The 8,044-nt window shown below is 43.5% G+C and overlaps 1 non-coding gene across 1 annotated transcript; it reads left to right on the forward strand.

The window, feature by feature from the left end:
- Positions 1–7,203: 7,203 nt before the first annotated feature.
- LOC138745132 (U6 spliceosomal RNA) lies at positions 7,204–7,310 on the forward strand. The gene has a single exon (XR_011346060.1). It is a non-coding gene; the product is annotated as a U6 spliceosomal RNA (small nuclear RNA).
- Positions 7,311–8,044: the final 734 nt, after the last annotated feature.

Consider the following 8,044-nt stretch of genomic DNA (forward strand, 5'->3'; position numbering starts at 1 on the left):
TTCAATTCACCCTGCTCTCTCTTGAAATCCCTCATAGCTCACATTTGCATCTGCAAACTTAGAGACATTAGAGACAATTCCTTCATCTAGTTCATAAATATATATTGTAAATAACTAACATCCACAATAACGAAGCTTGATGTACCTCACTAGCAACTGTCCAATAATCTGAATGATCACTCTTTGTTTCCTGCTTGACAACCAATTTTCTATCCACATCAATACATTATATTTTGCATCAAGTTCTCTATTAAAGCACACCAATCTCTTGCATTGAACCTTACCAAAAGCCTTTTGAAGGCCCAAACACACCACCTGAACTGTTTCACCATTTTCCACTCTACTGGTCATATACTCAGCATGTTCTAGAAGATCTGTCAAGGATGATTTTCCTTTCATAAATCGATGCAGACTTGCACTGATCCTGTCACAATTTTTCAAATGCTCAGTAATGACATCTTTAATAACACTGGAGAATGAAGATTGAAGAACGAGGAGCATAGTTGGTGCAGCAGTTAGCACAATACTGTCGCAGCGCCAGCGATCGGGACCAGGATTTGAGTCCCACGGTGTCTGTAAGGAGCTTGTACGTTCTCTCGGTGTCTGTGTAGGCTTTCCCCTTTAAATACCCTGTCATTGTCTATCTATATATGAGGCCTGGTATGGAGACATCAATAGGTGTAAAGCCTTGCAAAAGGTAGTGGACACAGCCCAGGACATCAAAGGAAAAACCTTCCCATCCATCGAGAACATCCACAGGGAATGCAGCAGCAATCATCAAAGATTCACTCGCTCTGTTCTTGATCATTACCATCAGGAAAGAGGTCTAGATGCCACAAGACTCTCATCATCAGGTTCAGGAAAGGCTGCTTCCCCTCCACCATCAGACTCCTTGACAATAAACTCAATCAGGGACTATTGATTTTTTTTCTCTCTGGGTCTTGTTTACATTCTTTATTTGTTTGCATGTGTCCATTGAGTACTTTTGTTTTGCACTACCAATAAGTACTAAATCTGTCTCACTGGGAGAATAAAGAATCTCAGGGTTGTATATGACGCCATGTATGTACTCTGACAATAAATCTGAAATATTAAAAGGTATGTTATTCAGACATCTCCTTGTTTTTACACATTCCTGATGAAGGGTTCAGGCCTGAATCGATGACTGCTTTTTACTTCCTATGGCTGTTGCCTGACCAGCTACGAGTTTCTCCAGCACTTTGGTGTATTGCACTGGACCCCAGCATCTGTAGACTACTTTGCTTACCTATATTGGGGCAGGTCATTCCCCAACAGGCATGGCATGATAAGATGGCTAATTAATCCTGCTTCATTGCACAAAACCCAATCTAGAGCCGCTTTAGATTGCCCGACTGTAAAGCCGCCTATTCTACCCCATTGTGGCTGTTGGGTGGTCACCTGAAAGTGGAGAACCCAGCCAGGAGGAGCACTTACCCAACCCTCCTCCTGTAGGTATATTCTCGTCTCGGAGAATCCCCTGTTGCACCTGAAAGCAGCAGTGGGACTACGGCCACAGTCCACAGGAGCCGGCGTTTGCTCGGTTGCAGGTCTCTTTCAGCTGGCAAGTTCAGGTGACAGAAAGGCTCCTTCTCCGAGGCCACCTGAACGTTCCAGCTGCACTCCCCCAACCACGTCTGCTGGCGCATTATCTGCATCGGAGCACCTGAAAGTGGCTTAATGATTTCCTGGTTCCTCATTGGTTCTTCGACACATTTGTTGAGGAAACTGTCCCGAACACAGTCCAGGAAATCCTGCTCACTATATTGCTACTGATTGGGCATTTTAGTAAAAGTCATAAGCCCACATTTTGCCTGGTTTGGAAGATCAAGAGATTTTCAGGTCATTTATTTACCCGGGGGTTCTATTATTTGTTTGAAGTGCAACAACATTTCAAAAAGTTTTTTTTTCTCTGTCAGTTCTGAGACCAACGAATATGCAATTTAAATACCCGACAACAAACAATTGCATTTCCTTGCAAGTAAATATTATGAACTTTGCCTGGTTAGAAGAAATAAATCTTCGATGGGTCTTGAAAATATAAAAACAGATAAATTAAGTGCTCTGTTATATATGCATCATACTGTAATTTACAACTTCATATTGTAGCCTTACAAGGCTAGAAAATGGATTTCACCCACTTTTGGGGCACTCATCACGTGCCTTGTAAAACCTTAATATCCTGTTGGACCACCCCAAAAAATGGTGGTGTGGTCGAAATATATTAGAGAAGATATTGTGGTCGTTTACTTCAAGGATCTTACACTGAAATAGGACTTGTGCTGGCCGGTTTCTGACTGGACCTCTCCCAACAGCACAGCTGGAAACACTTCCCTCACAGCAATCAAAGAAGGGTGTCAGCCCTGAAAGGCACACTCTCTGAACAGTCAGACACCAGCAATGCACATAATAGCTTCCATGGAGCAGAGAGAGAGAGAGAGAGAGAGAGAGAGAGAGTGAGAGAGAGAGAGAGAGAGAGAGGTTCTAGTGCAGAGAATGATAGAATGAAGATCCTGAGAAGGGACAACTCCTGGTGAACGAGATAGAGGCAGAAAGGGACTCCTCTGTACCTGAAGGACTTGGAGACAATCCATTTGAAGAGTCAGAATCAGAAAAATCATGAAAGTCAGTGATTTGCAGCAGCCCTCGTAGTGCAAACATTAATATATTAAAAAAAATAAAAATAAAAAAGCAGTAGTGCATGAAAAGTAAGGCAGTGGCTTTGGTTCATTGATCATTCAGGAATCTGATGGCAGCCGGGAAGAAGCTGTCCCTGTACCACTGAGTGGTCGACTTTAGGCTCCTGTACCTCTTTCCGGATGGTAGCAAAATGGTGGGGTGGGTGGGGGGGGGGGTCTTTGAGGATGGCATCTTCTACAAGAATAGGAATTTCCACATTAAGAAAAAAATCATGATCTTACTCAATTCATTGGAGTGAGATCTAAACCAAGGAAAATATTACTACTCAACCAGATGTAGGTTTAAAATGAGGGAAGCAATTTTATGTGCTGACTGAGTGAAGGTGGTGGATGTAGGACGAGTAACAACATTTAAACAACACAGAGGAGGCATTTGGACAGGTGAGAATGAGCAAGGTTTGGGGCTATATGCAGGCAAATGGGCAGCACGGTTAGCGCAGCAGTTACGGCAATGTTGTTTCAGCACCACTGATTAGGACCAGGGTTCTTCCCATGTCTCTGTAGGGTTTTCCCGGGGGCTTGGGTTTCCTCCAATCATTCAAAACGTACTGGGTGTGTAGGTCAATCCGAGGTAATTGGGCGGCACGGATTCATGGGCTAAAAGGGCCTATTACCCTGCTGTATGTCTAAATTTAATTTAATTTTTTTTTAAAGAAAGGAATAGTGTGGAGGGGCATGATGGTCAGTGGGCCTGTTTCTTTGCTGTATGACTTAATGATGACTACCTTCATGCTCACACGTGCTCAGACACGTGCATAGTTGAACACTGTTAGTCAAACCAATTGTTACTTCACCCACATTCCCCGTACACCAAATTTTTCCTGCAGCATTATCCTATGATTGATATTCCACCTCCTGCATCCTCCCACACAGAGATCAAGTCAAGCCAAGTCACCTTTATTTATTGTTCATACCATGCATTGCACTGTAAAGATGAGATAGTGTTTCTCCAGGACCATGGAGCAAATTTACATAAATGTAAGTTAAAATATTTAAAAGTATACAGTAAAAGTCCATGGTACACTATCCACATATGTTCTGGGAACTCAGGAGCCCCATGGCTTGGGAGGAAATAACTGTTCCTAATCTGGACATAAGGGCCCCAAGTGCTACAGTACCTCCCACCAGATGGCAGAAGGGAGGAAAGTTTACATGAGGGACGTGTGAAATCCTTCATAATGTTTATTGCTTTCTGCATGCATCTAGTGTTGTAGATGTCCTTCATGGTAGGAAGGGAGTCCCCAATGATCTTTTCCTCTGACTTCACTACCAGAATCAGTCAGGTTTATTGTCATGAACGCGTGTCACAAAATTTGATGTTTTATGTCAGCAGTATTATGCAGAGCAAGGTGATGGCAATGGCCGAGTTTACAACCCTCTGTAATCTGTTCCTGTCCTCTGCATTGGCACCTCCATACCAGACAGTGATGCACCAGTCAGAATTTGCAGGAGTTTTTGGTGACAACCAATCTTTTCAAACTCCTAATGTAATATGCTGCTGGCATGTCTTCTTCACGATGCAGTGACATGATGGCCCCAGGCTACGTCTTTAGAGATTTTGATACCCAGGAATTTGAATTTTGTTATCCTCTCCAGTGCTGACCCCTCGATGAGGACTGTTTTTTTCTGGTTTCCCTTTCCTAAAATCCACTATCAATTCCTTATTTTTGCTGACATTGAGTGCAAGGTGGTTGTTGCGACACCATTCAACTCGCTCATCTATCTCCCGTTCGCTTCCTCATTGCCGTCTGTGATTCTGCGGACAACAATGGTGTCATCTGCACAGTTATAGATCAGCCATCATCGGATAAGATCAATGATCCTAAGGCAATGATAAGTAAGAGGTTCAGTGGAGGGAGAAATGTTAAGAGTAGAACGTGATCTAACCTAATTGGCAGAGACCACCCTGTACCATTAGGTCGAGGGGGATATCGAGTGCCAAACCATTTCATTCATATTCTGTCAGGTAACCTTATTCATAGGCCTTCATTATGATCACTACTTGCCCCTTGATTTTGTCACCGTGGGGCGGCACCATTGACGTAGCCATTAGCGCAACGTCTTTACAGCGCCAATGATCGAGCCCGGACTGGGGTTCGAGTCCCATGCTGTCTGTAAGGAGTTTGTACATTCTCCCCGTGACTGCATGGGATTTCCCTGGGGGTTCCGCTTTCCTCCCACCATTCAAAATGTACTAGGGTGTAGGTTAATGGGGTGCAATCAGGCGGCATGGGCTTGTGGGCTGAAACGGCCCGTTACCGTGTGTCTAATTTAAAAAAAAATCAAAAATTTAAATTACACGTTATTGTCACCAAAAAGGAGTTTTGGCTGCAACTTTCTTTCTGCAGGGTCACAGGAAAGGTCACATATGCCCACCACTTCAGAAGAGGAGGAGATCAGTTTGGGCAGAGTGGAAGGAGCAGGAAGAAGGCTTAATCCAAGGGATTGAACAACACTTTTTTCCATTTTAGGAAACTTCTCCACCTCTCACTAGTCCCACTATTCAATGTTTCATTTACATGCTCCGACTCTTACCATTCTCTGACTATCCCCCTTCTAGTGATCCCTTCCTCAACCTGTCTCTCTAACTCTGTGACCGTCTGTCCAATACCTTAGCCCCTCTCTTCCACCCCTTGAGATAGTTGATATCTCCCTTCCCACTTCTGTCCTGTCACAAGACATTGACTGACCATTTCTACCCATGGATGCTGCCTGTTTCTCAGGGTTTGTCCAGCAGCTCATTGATTGGTACTGAGCACAATATTGCTTTCAGTGGATATGGGCTCTTAACCATGGTTCTACAGGAGCAAAGCTGAAGGTGAGCAGCAGCTGTGAAGGGATAGGCGAATCCTGCCCCTGAGCAGGTAACTCTCCTACATGAGCAGTAGAGACCACTCACACACAGATCACATTCCAACTGCAGTGGGTGGATGGCACTCCTCAGTCTCCTGCTGAAATGATATGCCCCGCCCACAAGCTTTGCTTCATGCCCCTCTTTATCCTGGCCAGATTGTAGAAAGAAATGATGCTCAGGAAATGTCTAAAGGTGGCAGGGTTCAGACGCCTGCTATTCAGGACCAAAAAAAGCAATCGGCTGGAGAAACTCTGCACATCGAGTAGCGTCAGTGGAAGAAGAAGAATGGTTCGACATTTCCGGTCGGGACCTTCATCACAATTGAGAGTGCAATAAGGGGAAATAGTCAGGGTAACGAGGAGAGGACTGACTGGGGACAGTAGGGGATTGTTGAACCAGAGGGAGGTGATGGACAGATGGAGAGGACATGAGTGATGAAGGGTCCCAATCCGAAGTTCCAGCAATTCTTTTTTTTCCTTACTGGTGTTGCTCGACCTTCTGAGCTCTGATGGCAGATTGATATTTGCTCCAGATTCCATCATCAGCGATCTCTCGTGTCTCCTTCCACCATTCGGGTCTGTCAGTCAAATCAGCGGTGTCCCTCGAGGTTGAAGCAATGGTCCTGGTGCCAACAGTCTGCAAGGAGGTTGCCTAATGTGTAGGTTTCCATTTTTGACGCTCCCTGTGACAAGAGCTCTGAGCCATCTCCAAACATTACACTTAAGCAACTGTTCATTTGTGCCTTGCTAGCCAGCAATTCCAGACAGCTCTTTCACTGGCTAGGGGCAGCAATCTAAAGCCACCCCTGTCTACAGTAAACATTTCTTGAGCATCATTAAGGGGTACCTCTTTGGACCTAAGAGAAAGTGAAAAAGCCTAGGGAGCAAAATTCATACACTACAATAAAAGTGTGGTGGAAAGTGTGCTGACCGGCTGCATCACAGTCTGGTAGAGGGACACCATTACCCCTAAGCATAAGCCCTGCAAAAGGTAGTGGCACAGCCCTGGACATCACAAGCAAAACCTTCCCCACCGTTGAGAACATCTACAGGGAACACTGCGGTCAGAGAGCTGTAGCAATCATCGAGGATCCACCCCAAACAGCACATGCTTTGTCCTCAATGCTACTATTAAGAAAGTGATATAGGTGCCACGAGATTCATACCACCATGTTGAGGAACAGCCGCTCCCCCTCCCCACCATCTGACTCCTCAACAATAAACTCAATCAGGGACTCATTTGAAGACTCTTACTTTTGCACTTGATTAACTTTTTTTCTCTCCTTATTGCAGTCAGTTTGTTTAGATTTCTTTATTTGTTTATATGTGTACGTTGAGTACATTTTGTTTGCACTACTAATAACTGGTAATTCTGCCTCGCCTGCCACAAAAAGAATCTCAAGGTTGTATGTGATGTTGTGCATGTACGCTGACAGTAAATTTGAAATCTGAAATATGAAAAGGGAAAGGGAATGAGGATGAATAATTTTATCAAAAATGTTACTATTTTTGACTGTGCTTTTAGCATATTTCCTATTTTAAATTATCCAAAATAGATCAGCGCTGATGAAATGCACCTTCACTTAGGACAAATGACATCCTCTATTGAGCAAAGATAAATGACAATAGTGCAGTGCTTCTTTTGGTAGTTCAAATACTGAAATTGGAACGAAACAGAGAACATTAGCATGACCCCTGTGCAAGGTTGACACACAAATGCGTGAAGCGTTCCATATTTTTAATAAAAGACAGTAGTGTGGCAACTGCTGGGTATTGCCACGGACCCCGCTACTCCTCACTGTGATTAAAGGAGTATCAGCTTATTCAATGGAGCATTTGGTGAATGCCGAAGAGCACGTCCAATTAGTTTAAGCACACTATATGGATTGAAAAGGTTTTCTGAGTAGACTACAATGAGTTCTAAGGACGCCACGCCAGGTATCCCAGATCAGGCATGCGTCTCATTAAATAAACAACAACATTGAGCTCCGTAAGTCTAATTGTACTGAGACTGTTCTAATACTCTGTTTGGCTGTACTCATGAGCTCCCATCTATGTTGGTAAGAGCAGAAATGGTGCTGATAAATCCAATTTCAAGGTGATAACTGGAATTGTAGGAAAGAAAATGCATGAAAGTGAAAGAAAATTATTGCCAAGCAAGTTTACAGAATGATAAAACTCAACCTGAAGTTACTTGTATTTGGAGGTTTTTGCAGAAAGCAATAACTAAAGTTGAATTACAGTCCAATTTAGTCATGTAATTTGTCATTCAATTATCCCAGAATTTAAAAAAAAAATGCTTCCAGAGAATAAGAAAAGATGTGGGGAAGCTGTGTTTTTTTTAAAAATGTCAATTTGCCTGAATTCTTTTGGACCAGAGGAATATGCCAAGAGGATTACTCAAGATCTGCATTACATTAATCACTCACATGCAGGCCACACACCATGCCAGGAAAAAGGAAAAGTTGGGACGC

The sequence above is a fragment of the Narcine bancroftii genome, chromosome 10 (genome assembly GCF_036971445.1).
Source record: "Narcine bancroftii isolate sNarBan1 chromosome 10, sNarBan1.hap1, whole genome shotgun sequence".
Lineage (NCBI taxonomy): Eukaryota > Metazoa > Chordata > Chondrichthyes > Torpediniformes > Narcinidae > Narcine > Narcine bancroftii.